This window comes from Chionomys nivalis, chromosome 13 (assembly GCF_950005125.1).
Source record: "Chionomys nivalis chromosome 13, mChiNiv1.1, whole genome shotgun sequence".
In the NCBI taxonomy this organism is placed as follows: Eukaryota; Metazoa; Chordata; class Mammalia; order Rodentia; family Cricetidae; genus Chionomys; species Chionomys nivalis.
The window spans coordinates 43127542-43141063 of NC_080098.1; the positions used below are offsets into that span (position 1 = coordinate 43127542).

The 13522-nt window shown below is 43.3% G+C and overlaps 1 protein-coding gene across 9 annotated transcripts in view; it reads right to left on the bottom strand.

The window, feature by feature from the left end:
* Carmil1 (capping protein regulator and myosin 1 linker 1) overlaps positions 1 to 13522 on the bottom strand; it is a 264062-nt gene that overhangs the window by 29681 nt on the left and 220859 nt on the right. The gene's annotated exons all lie outside the window — the stretch shown is intronic.

Here is a 13522-nt window from a genome sequence, read left to right on the forward strand (position 1 = left end):
AAAAGCCAGTAGGCATCTGTTTAAACGGAGAGCCGCTGCGAAGACACACGTTGTATTTAGTGAGTCTTGGAGACCTCCCACACAATCTCAGTAGGGAGAGGATCAACAGGTAAGCCAGAAACAAGGCATAAGGTATCCACTGATGATGGCAAACTCAAGGCCAGCCTGAACTGACTGACAGCAGGTTTGAAGCAAGCCTCAACTACACAAGACCCTGTCTGAAATACACATTAAAAGCAAGACAAACTAAGCCTGGAATAGAATTTCATTCAGATAATCATAAGTAGGAAAGAAGTTTTAAATGCAGGTGTGGAGGATACCTGATATTTTATGTCATTCTTGTGCCTCAGGGTTAGGGTTTTTTTTTTTTTTCTTTTTTCACAGAGAGCATTCACAGACAAAATAGCTAGGGTTTCCCTCTCTTTAAACCCAGTATGATAGGTAAGAAATAAGTGTCAAATGTGTCAAAATTATAACATTATGTCCATACAGTAGCTTTAATATTTGAAAAGGGACACATGTTATTTCACGTACAGAAAAAGAATAGATACTATCTAGAGAAAGCAACTCATTTGTTAACTGAGTGACCCATCTGTAAATAAGTCATTTAGCGTAACCTAATTTTGGAGACACATAGAAACCTGAAAGTCACTGGGCATTTCTTTGGCTGACACGGATCAGGATGGAAGTAGTTTTGTTATTATGATTGTGTTTTCCAATGCTTCAAAGCCGGGTATTAAGTTTCAGATGTTGGGGGGAAAATGTCTTCTAGTATTTTCCATTGCTGTGTTACATTTTGAATGAACTGTCTATGAGCAGAGAACTGCTAGTTATGTTTCCCAAAAAAGTCTTCTGTTATCTTACCATTTCTGTTAGTTCCCAGGCTTTGTTTTTTTTGGCTAAAGTGAGAATCTGCACCTCAGCTTGCTTCCACACCTGGCATCAAGAATGAGACCAAACCCTGGGTACTACCTCAAGCTTGCAATCCCACCACCAAGAGGCTAAAGCAGAGGGAGTGCTGCAGGTTTGAAGCTGGAGGGTTACACACAGAATCTGTCTCAAAACAACAAAAGACCCTTCAATGCCAATGGCTTCAATCTCTTTCTCTCATAAGATTTATAGAGAACACAGAAAGAAACAGAAAAGGGAGCCTCACCTCTCACAAGCTGTGCCTTTTCTTTGCAATGCTTTCTTTCTTAGTTTTATGGAAAATACAGACTTGCTCAGTCTCCCTTGCTTATCTTATGACTCCATTCAATAGTTCCTAAGCAAGGACATGTAAAGACGGACAGATTTTCTGCACAAGGACTTATTTAGCGGCAAATATTCTAGCTTCTCTAGAAACCCACTGGCTTGCACTGTTCTTCCTCCTCACAATGGTTAGGTTTGATAAACTGTATTCTGGGAGGAAGGATGGCAGCGGCTGTGCTTAGAACTGTGCATGTTCTTCTTCTTTTGTGCCAAAACGCAAGGGTTAATTCCTTCATTATGCCCTAGTTCCCTTTACTGTTCCTGCTCACTTGTCAATGGCCAAGCAACTTTCTGAGTCAAGGAAATCCCAAAGTGCTCACTGATGAAGGGCAAGGGCCGCTGAAGTGCTAGGATCAGACTCTCTTTAAGATCTGACAGAACTAACTTTTAAAAATGCATTCTACGCGTGAGAAGAAAAAAATATGTTAAATCTTCATTTTAAAATGCAATTTTAGAAGGAAACCCTAAATATAGACTTCCTCATCTTGATACCATTAAGTGCCAATAAATCCCCACTGTGCTATAAGCGTGAACAGCGGCACACCATGGCTGTTTTTGAAGAGGCCAAAAGCAGCACGGTTATCTATAGTACTTGGAAATCTTACTCATTGGATCCAATTTTTATAACGTGTAAAACCATTCTGCCTGTAGCTCAACAAAGATTTGTCCACTGTCAACACGATTTGCAAAGTAAAGATAGAACTTGGTTCACAACAGCGTCTCCCTCTCAGACCCACTTCTAACAGGTGATCCCTAAGCATACTAATTTTTAAAAATGAAACTAAAATTGCTCGAATCACCGTGAAGATAGGATAAGGTATTTCCCTTATTAAAAACATTCTTTTTATTTTTACTAAGTTTTCACAAAGAGTAGTATATAATGCTGTCATTCTAAGCTCAAGAACCCAAAATTATTTTTTCTTTCTTTCTTCAGGGAAAAAAGAAAAAAAAATACCCACCCCAAACCAGTACCAGCTGAGAAGCAGTTTAGTAATGTCTAATCTGAGAAACAAATCATAATGCCAATATTCTATAATTCTGGGCCTGCAACAAGCAATATGACAAGTGTGAGAAATACTTGGGCATTTGCTCCTTGAGTCTTGAGAACTTCCTCCTCCCTCCCCTCAAATGTGGCAGCCTCTTCATCAAAGTTCTCTTACTCTCAGGCACCCAGCTGGGGAGATTTTCAATTCATCCCCTGGTTTATTTAAGACTGAACCATCTGGTCAACCCCCATCCTGTTTCTAAATTATTGCCTCTTTCATTCAGGATCTGCGGATGGAAAGACAACATCTCCTGGGAGACCAGCCAGGCAGTGCAGAAGCAAATGGGGCGTGAGAATGAGAAGCAGCGCAGCCAGGGACTGCAGTGCCGCCGGAGGGTACTTACACTTGTACAGCAGAGAGTCTCCATGCAGCAAAAGGAAAGGGAAAAAATATGAATGGAAGAGAGACAAAGCAACAGCATTACAAGAAAAGGGGAGGGAGAGAGACATACACAAAGTAGAGAAAGCAAAAATACACAAAAAGCCATCGCAGCAGAGCAACGGGGTAAGACTAGTACCAAGTTCATGGTGTAAAGCATCCAGCCAAGCTTTTAACAAGCAGCGGCACAGCTACAGCTTTAGAAATTGCAATCCTCATATATACAGACATTAACTCTGTTTCCTAGGATGTCTTCAAACCCATGGTGACGTCAACAGTTGCCAGGGCACTCAGTGGGCAGAACACTGGTCAGATATAAGAATCCCCCAACCCCCTGATGCGCACACATACACAGGTCTCGCCTTGGTCTGCAACCGTGTGGGGAGTGGGACTCTTAGGGTGAGCACAGATGTCTCCTCAAAGGCCACTTAGAGCCCTCTTCGCTCTCCACCGCATTTCAGGGGAAAGCACTTGGACTCTCTCACTCCCTCCATGATCAAAACTTCTTACACAGAAATCTGATGCTGGAATCTTGCACAGTCAACCAGTCAGAGTGCAACTAAATATTTCCTGATGAGAATTAACATCTTACCTTAAAATCTGAAACCCATTGGTCACCATTGGCAGCTGCTAACACATCCTACTATTTTTAAAGCGAGGGTGGCGTATTTTAGAAGTCGTACTTGAGTCATCAGTGTGTGTGAAACTAGCCCAGGGTGTCAGGATCCTTCTTAAGCTCCCAGAAGACATGATTTGTAGAAGGCTCCCTACTGAGGCTCTGTTTTTCTTAGTTCTATGTTTCATGTGTCAATTTTTCTCAACATAAAATGGAATGAAAATGTAGAGCTCCTCAGGCTGTGTGTGTAAACAGTGTGGGTCACTGCAGAGGAAAGGGAAGATGCAGGAGGTAAACCATTCCCAGTGATACCCCAGCCATCATCCATAGTCACAGAGAGGCTTAAGCATTCTTTTTCAAACATGGTTCATATTATGACCTAAAAAGTGAGCTCAAAACATGCTTGCTAAATGAAAGGAAAAAGAGTAAAAATGTATTTTCAAACATTCAGTTGTCATGCCTGTGTTAACACATATTTCCCCGGAGCATCCACAAGTGTGATTATGGCTCCAAGTATGAGGAGTCGGTCTCATCGATCATCTTAAACTTCCCTTCTCTTTCTGAACGGTTCATTTATCAGGACGAGTCCTCCGTCCCAATTACACCTCCATGGTCATTACATGTAACAGTGAGGAGCCTTTCCTTTCCGAAAGTGACATGCAGAGGGAAACCATGACAACCAACAGCTCAACATTTAGACAAGGTGAAGATCATCCACTCTTACGCCTGTAAGCTCTTGAAACTCACTTAGGCTGTCTTGGTGTCCCCATCTCCGCACAACAGACAGGAAGGGTTCTGAGTGCAAAGCACTACCTTACACTCAGGCATCCAAGAAATGGGCTCAAACCTTGGATCTCCCATTTGCTATGGAATCTGGGCCAATGTTTTTGTAGCACTGGGCTTGTTTTCCAGTGTTTAAATTATTGTGAGGATTAACTAAGACACAGACTATGAAATGTTTACTACAGTACCCAACATGCCGTGCTACACCATCAGTGACCCTGCTGAACCTCAGTGCCAGACTGTGAGGGAAGAGTAGGGTTGGGAGAGATTAAGGGTAAAGTAGATTTTTTTTTCTCACAGAAAAAATACCTAGAATGAATCTAAAAGCCCCCTGATGGGGAATAAGCAAATAAAATAGGCAGGAAATATCAGTTCGTAGATGCAAAAATAAATGACAGAATAGCACCTAAAACGGAAAAAAATAGAACAGTAGTTCTCAACTTTCCTAATGCTGCAGCTCTTTAATACAGTCTCTTATGCCATGGTGACCCACAACCATAAAATTATTTCCTTGCTACCTCATAACTGTAATTTTGCTACTGTTGTGAAATGTAATATCTGATAAGCAGGATATCTGATATGCACTCACCAAAGGGGTCGTAACCCTCAGGGTGAGAACCACTTATATAGAACGACATGAAGAAATCTCAAAACAAGGTTCCACAGAGTTTCAGAAAGATACATGTTGACATGGCAGCTATGTCCATTCTAAAACCATGAGACCTTACTATCAGCTAGCTGCTTATGAACAGATGTGCGTTTATACATGGAAAATAAGGTGTCCAGTCCAACCCTGATGATGCCTATGGGAAGAGGAAGGTGAGAAAGATAGCTGGTAATGGCCAAAGAAGGCCATCATGCTATTTGTAATGCTTAAGATCCTTCACGGTTCTGCAAAGGTTACAGAATACCTACAGTTCGCTGGTTCCTCTTGGAGAAGGGACAGAATGGCAGAAAATAAGACACACTCTCATGTGAGTTTGTGCTCTAGTTAGACCAAAGATGCTGGCATGCCAAAGTCAGCTCATGAGGAACTGGGAATATGGGTATTCGACACCAAGCAGTATTTTTTAATAACTGTCCTGGTTTGCCCCCACCCCCATCTCCAAACTCAGGTAACTCCCTGGAATTATCTGAGAAGCCAGAACCACAGCTGAGAAAAGGCATGCCTCCATAAAATGGGCTTGCAGAAAAGCCTATGGGGCATTCTCTTAATTAATGATGAATACAAAAGGGCCCAGCTCGTTGTAGGTGGAACTATCACTAGGGTGTATAAGCAAGCAGACTGAGCCTGTCATGGAGAACAAACCCATAAGCAGCACCTTCCCATGGCTTCTGTTTGAGTTCCTGCCCCAACTTCCATCAGTTAGTGATGAAGTGTGACCTGAGACCTGTACGCTGAAATAGCCACTTTCTGCTGCTTTTGGTCGTGGTATTTTATCACAGCAACAGAAACCCTGAGACAAACTGCTTAGTAACACCTTCATGTTTGCTCACTATTGCTCTAATCCACAGAAGGGAATCTCTCTAGATACACTGTTAATACTGATAGTCTGGGCTTACTCCTATAGGAGTTCAACGGAACACCCCACACACCACCTCCAGGGCCACCTCCTGATAGGAGTTCATGATGAAATGACCTAGCAGATCCAAAGAATTTGAGGATAAAAAAAATAATGTACTATAATAGGCAGGAAGAAATTTATAGATTTCTTAAAATAACTCAGGGTTGTCTTACATGAATAAGCATTTTATTTAATGCTACTGTTTATATTTCCCAGAAAAGCTGCCTTCTAGCCCTCGAGAGACAATATTCTCTTGAACCCGAGATCCAAATAAAAACTGAGGGGGAGTGTCACAGCCACATTCTCCATTTGCTTTACTGAAAACATCACATGAGAGAGAGCTTTAAACAATCAACACGAACTTCAGCAGTGTTGGTGTCTATCCCACTTAACAAAAAGACATAAAACTTCTAACAGACATTTAGCACTTCCTTAATAAGCCAGAAAATTGGACTTCAACAACAGACCCAGACCAGGTGAGATGAGGGGAAAACTCTCAGAACGGTAGGAGATAGAGGGTCTAACTTCAAGGGCAGCAGCTTGGGCAATGGGACCCAAAAAGCAGAGGGGCCACCTCAGGCTCACATATTCCAACTACAAGCAGATGCTGGTCAAACAGACGTTCCGTTGTAAATGAGCTTAGAGTGCAAACAGATGTCTAGCTGGAGGTAAGTACTTTTTAAAAATTAATGTGCAGGACATTTATTATAGTATTTTTTATTACAAAAACCAGGGACTTTGTCTGACTTTGTTGTCAGACAGGGTCTGTGCAGCCCTGGCCATCCTGGAACTCAATAAGTACACAAAGTTAGCCTCACACTCACAAAGATGTTCCAGGCCCTGCTATCAGAGTGGTGGAATGCATATTATGTGATGATTATTAATTTTCTTTGTTTCACCAATCATGCAGGCTATAGAGAAGAATATCGATACGATAGGCTATGTTCAAATTTCCTCAGTTAGAATTCTTCTTTGAGATGGGGTCTGGCCTCAAACTTCCATGTAGCCGAGGATGATGATGAATTGATCTTCCTGCCTCTACGTTGTAAGTGCTGACATATGCCGCTACACTCAGCCTCCCTCAATTATCTGTCAAACACATAAATTCTCTTCTTTAGATCCAGAACCTAACAGAGAACTGCACATAATGTAAAAAATGTATCTTTAGCGTCTTTTATCTCACCCAGTTCCTCCTCTCGACTCTACCCCAGTGCAGCTTTTCTTCCCTCCATTTCTTCATAATAAGATGCAGGGAAAATGGTTTTAGGCAGGAATTTCACACAGTGGGTGCTGTGACCCGCTGAGTCAGTCACAACAGGTAGCCCACATCGGGCGGCCACTATGGTTGGGGAAGCCGTTTGGTCTCTTGATTGGAGTGGGGACTTCCTGGGTGTTTCATTGTCGAGTGGCATTCCTCTGTTATTAATAGCCACTCTGGGAAGTGCTACCACCAGTCCATGCAGAGGAGACTACTTTTAAGCAATACTGGCGATTCTTGCTTTAATTAATGTTGACAGCAAGAGCTGCAAAGATGTATTTCCTATGACTTTCTCCTTCCTGAGTCTGTTTGCCAGACCTCTTCTGTTAAGTCCCCTGGAACCACTCCTTTCTTGATATATTTTTTTGAACATTATCATGAACAAGCATATTTTTTTTAATTAATTCAGTGTAGCATAAGATTTTGCAATCCCTATTCTTTCTGGCACTTAGTGTCCCATTGACATTTATTCAATCTACCCTGCATGTCCCTTGAGATGGTCTCTTTGGATATAACACCAATCCTTGCTCTTTGATTTAAGGCATCCTTGGCTGACCTTGTACTTTCCTGGGTACTTTGAAAATGGATCTAGGTAATCCCTGTGTAATGAGCTACATGCGAAAACCTAAGTATTTCCGACCAGATTATCTGCCGAGTCAATGCTCAAAGGGGAGCGTAATTGATTTATAGCCTCAAATATCTACTCTAATGTTACCACGCTTGGACCTAGAAAGCCATTTTCAACGCATCTCTATTTTCAAGAGTATGAGGCCACATAAATCAGCTGAGAAGAACAGATACAACTCTAGCTTTGATAACGGTTGGACAGCACAAGAGTAATCCCCTTAGAGCAGAGGACCCATCAGCTGTGAGAAAGCTGCAGTGAATCAGGGACCAAAAGGAGGAAGGGAAAACTGGAGGCGCGCCACGCTTCTCCCAACACCATTAAATCTGGCTCCTCACTGCCCTCCTCAGCTCTCGTACCCACGGCCTTGTCTCACATCCAGCATGAACCGGCACTGTGATGTTCAGACACACACATTCTGAGAGCAGTACTGGCCAGAGACTCTCATCCCAGCACAGCAGAGTGCTAGCCTGAAGTAGAAATGGTTCATTTCCTTCTTTTATCAGATTTACAGATATTCTTTAATGAAAGAAAATTAAGCCATTACCTTCCTACTATACCACATGTTCCCCAGCGAACAAGAATCACTTTACTTTTTATCCCCTTTAATATGGTAAATGAACCCAAGGTGAAATTACACACTTGAGTACTCTCTTTAAAAATGAATACAATTAAATATTTTCCTTGATAGTAGCCAAAAGAAAGAAAGAAAGAGAAATAAATAAATAAATAAATTATCTGGTACTGATCTCAAGGAACTATATTTGTTGTTCTGAGAATGGTTCTCACTGTAGCTCAGGCTGGCCTTACACTTTCTATACAGCTGAGGCTAGCCTTGAACTTCTGGATCTACCTGCCTCCGTGTTTAGAGTGATGGAATTATACTTGCACTCAATTACAATTGAGGCAATATCACACTGCCTCAAGCAAGCATCTTTTAGCAAATACTAATTCAGATGAACACAGGGACAGGATATGTACAAGTCTTCGCTACCCCTATAATAGGGCAAGAGAAGGTGAGGAAATTCCTAAGAACTTTGCTGTATGCTGAGTCTGTGTTGCTCCAAGTTTCACAGAAGCTTTGCCAGCATCTGTTCTCATTACTGTGAAAGACAAACGAGGGAAACCCTACCAAGCAGCGCATATAGAATACAATTCAAAACTACTTAATTTAGAAAACCCATTGACTACAGAAGGCAAGAGTGAGGAGGTTAGGGAAGGATGTCCATCCTGCCTCCAGAACAGGCTTCAGTTTGGTGACATCAGGAAATTAGTTCGGTAAGCAGAGCACAAGATCATAGCTGACCGCAGTGCTGAAAGAGAACACATTAAAGCTTATCATAATTTACTCCTTAGAAGAATAATTTGGGTGTTGAGATGGCTCAGCAGGTTTATAAAAGCGTTTACCACAACCCTGAGGACTGGAGTGCTCCATCCCCAGAGACAATGTGGTAGAAGGAGAGAACTGGATCCCCAAGTTGTGCACGCACATGCGCGCACGCACACACATACACACACACACACACACAGTAAAAGAATAAAAATAAAATAGCAAACAAACTACAGTGGTGCTGAGAAGGGGGACTGCAGGGCTGCTGAGCACAGATGATTCTGGGTGGATGCTGAGCGCAGATGATTCTGGGTGGATGCTGAGCGCAGATTCTGGGTGAATGCTGTAGACACCAACAGGCCACCAGCAGGTCTCACCACAAGGCTTAAATCCCATGGGTCCCAAGCTTTTCTGAGATCAAAACCTCAATTTTTTTCATTCTAACTCTTTACCCTCAAATAGTGCTTTAGATAAAGACAACTTAGCACCTAAACCTGGGAAACCTGATCTGTTCTAGAAACCAGAATATTTGCCATGTTTTGTCTGTTTATATGTACGGTACATGGGTGTGGCACATGTGATTATGTGTGTCTATGCGTGTGGGGGGAGGTACTCATGCATATGTATGCCTGTGTGTGTGGAAGCCAAGAGTAGATACTGGATATACTCCTAAATTTTTTTTCAAAGCCAGGGTCTGTACTGACTCTAAGATCGCTGGTCTGGCTCTCCTGATTGACCAGCAAACCCCAGGGATCAGCCTGTCTCTGTCTCCCCTCCCTTCCCTAAATCCTAGGATCACAGGTATGCAACACCATGCCCGGTTTAAGAAATACTTTTACAGCATCTATTTCACCAATGAGAGAATAGGTCAAGAACGTAGCAATTTTGTCAGCTATTTTTCATTTGCTTTGAGCTTGTTTAAAACGAATTCAAGATTTATATAGCCAAGCTATGGTGAAGAGTTGGGTAAATTTCCTATCAAACAAACTTCCCATATATTTCCAACAGTATTGTTTTATAGCAAAACAGGAGTGGTTTAGTGCACACGGGAGCAGTTTCTTATTCTCCCCAGAAGAGCCTTTACTGAGTCTCCACCATTTAGAGTTTCAATTTCAAGTAACTGCTCACAGGGCATCAACTCCTTCAGTTACTTGGGGGACAGGCCACAAAGCACAGAATGGAATGCTTCGTTACAGCACCAACGAGAATCTTTACAAACTGAGCGTGCTGGCCAGGCAAAGGACACAGACAGCAAAGCTAGTCTGGGGCACGTATTTGAAACGTGAACTTACATGGGTGTGGCTTGCTATCAATTCAGAGCTGCCCACTGAGTGCAGAGCCTGTGTTATTTCCCACAGCCAGCAGCTCACCCAGGGCCTTGTCAGCATCTCAGTGGACAGCACTAACATCTGACTCTGCCCAAACCGCCCAGCCCATCTCCCTTGCATTACGAGGCTGTGTGTGATGAATTGGCTTTGGCTTCCCTTTCCACCTCGGCAGTCCTGCTTCCTGTTAGTCTTGCTAACTATAAGGATCGGCATTCAAGCTGTCTCCTCATCCCAAGCCCCCGTGGCTCTCTCCTGGGTTGACTTACTCATTCTCTTCTCCATCAACTTCTTTTCCAAATGCCAGGGAACCATCAGTAACTGTGCACCCGGCCCAATGCTTAGAACCTTCCTCCAGGAAGCCTTCCTTGAGAACATCCCTCCCCTAGTGGTCTTCTCTGTCTCCATAGCAACTGGCACCCCTCTCTTAGAACACACTTTCCCATTGTATTCAGGTTTATTAAGGAAGAACCACTTAAATCCAAAAATGAGCTTAGGCACATAAGACAGATCTCCTTTTAAATGAGTAAATTAGGATGAAGAAAAAATGAAATCGGAATATGGCTGAATACCACAATTACTATTTAAGGCTCTAGCAGCCTTTTATATTCAAATGCCCTCATTCAGCTCTGAATTTTTAAAGTAAAAATACTGACAGTGGGTTCCTGTAAGCACACAACTGTGTCTAAGGGTACTAAGTACACTGCAGGGAACGTCCATTACTCTTGGTTAAAAACTGGCTATTTCTTTTGTAACAATGACATTTGCGGATGAAATCAGCAGTGAAATAAAACATGTAGCTAGCACAATAATATGCTTTTTATTTGTTTTTGAGACAGGGTCTCTCTATGTAGACCAGGCTGTCCCAGAACTCACAGAGATCCTTCTGTCTCCCAAGTGCTGGGATTAAAGGAATGCACCACCATACCTAGTCAATGACAAATTTCATAGGGGATCTTACTCATTGGACCCTTAGTGGAGATCAGTGACACAAATCAAAATTATACCTCAGTTACAGAAAAACTTGGGGCTCAAAAAACAGGGACAAGGGGTAGAGGGCTAGTCTACATAGCCCAAACTCTAAAAGGTACCACATCCTCTTCTACCCTACATTTCTGCTTTTGCCCTTAGACTGAAGAGACCAACATCAATCCCTGCAGCTGCTGAAAGTCTTCTCTTTAAGATCTGATCATTCTGTAGTGTGTAGTGTATGCTGATATGTTCGCGTGTGCAGTGGCCAGAGGTCCACGTCAAGTGTCTTCCTATATACCACTCTTCATACCATGCTTTGGGAAGGGGTCTCCCTGAACCTGGAGCTCACCATTTCAGCGACGCGTCTATGTCCAGTGCTGGGATTCCAGATGCGCGCTGCTGGCACACCCAACTCCTTTACACAGGTGCCAGGTATCTGATCAGGGTTCTCAGGGCTGTAGAGCAAACACTTCACTCTCTATGTCATCTCCTCAGCTCTACACACCTCCTATTCAAGGAGGCCTGAAGTAAAGTAGGTTAATTATAGCACATGGCAGTTTATCACGCATGCGTGCAGGCATAACTGGAACAGACACTTGATGTAACCCAATACTATGTTCATACTTAAAAACAAATGCTTTCAGAGCCAGGTCTCACTCACGCTACATAGCACAGGCTACAATTTACAGTGATTCTTCTATGTCAACCTCTCAAATGTTTTGATTGTATGTGGGAGCCAACACATCCAGCATGTTCACACCTTGTGTATACATGTGTGGTACAGGAATCGAACTCAGGACCTTGTACACGGTGGGTAAGCACACCACCACTGGACTACATCCCCAGCCCTCTTCTAAACTTTCCTTTACAGATTGGGTCTCATTAAGTTGCCCCAGCCTTGAACTCACTCTGTGCCCCAGGTAGGCCTTGAACTTGAGATCTTTCTTACTCAGCCATGTTCACACTTCCTTATGCTTGATCTCAGCCCTGTCTTTTCATAAATCCTTCCCATAGATTACACAGTGGAATGGATGATGTGTGCAGTCAGAAAGAAAGCCTTCCTCTGTGACCTCGTGGCAGTGGTACATTCCCGCCTTCCAGCGCCCAAGCAGATCCGAGAGCTCAAGTTGCACGAGTGCCAATTGCTGCAGCCACCCGAATTAGCACTGTGGTGGTGCCCGTGCTGCAGCCACCCGAATTAGCACTGTGGTGGTGCCCGTGCTGCAGCCACCCGAATTAGCACTGTGGTGGTGCCCGTGCTGCAGCCACCCGAATTAGCACTGTGGTGGTGCCCGTGCTGCAGCTACCCGAATTAGCACTGTGGTGGTGCCCGTGCTGCAGCTACCCAAATTAGCACTGTGGTGGTGCCCGTCAGGAGGCTTCATTACCTACCGTGGGGAGCCAGCAATACCAAGCACACAGCGAACGTTTCATGGATAAAGAAATGGGCCCCGCTTTTACTTTTGACCCAGAGTTTCTTTTTTGACAGTTCATCACTACATCAGACTTGAGCAGCAGACAGTACCTCTGCTCCTCCCCTGGGGTTGTGCTTTACTTATCCGCTTATCTTGAAACAAGGGTTCATGCTGCCCAGTCTAGCCTAGAATCCTGGTCCCTCCCTCTTTGACTTTCCAAGCTTTGGGATTATGGGCATATGCTACCATACCAAAATCCTAAGTTCCTCTGAAGGCCTGCAGTCATTGTTCCTGCCTGTCTTTTGTCTATCACCTAGGTAACAGGTCTCCCTTAAGGACCACCCATCTTCTTCCCCTTTGATAGGCACACCCTTTTGCTGTACACCAAGTTCATTCCTAGTACCTACAGACGATGTTTCTCCAAATTTAAATATCATTGAATTCAGAACCAAGACAAAAATCTCTGCCTCTAAAAACAAAACAACAACAAGACAACTTCTTCCTCCCTCTGGAGGTATAGTGGGTACACAATGATAATTCAAGCATTAAGAAACAAGAGACTGGAGGATCAAGAGTTCCAAGACAGCCTGTCTACACACACACACACACACACACACACACACACACACACACGCACACAGTGTTTCTATTGTGAGCTGAAATAAAGCTCTTCCCTTTTGTCAGAGTATTTTCACAGCAATAGAAATGAAGCTAAGCCCTGGGGGTTGAGGGTGTTGGTGAGCCTAGTAGCTAAAAAGTTGTCACATCTCCTCTTTCCAAAGTGCTATCCACAAGAAAAGTCTGTCATGGAATAAAACTGCAAGGAATAACTTAACAGTCACGGTGTGGACCATCTGGTGTGCAATTCACATTAGTGCAGCTAGTTGTAAATGAGACACTCTGACCACAGCCTATGGTTAGCAGCCTTGCCAGCAAACCATTTAACTAATAACTGCTG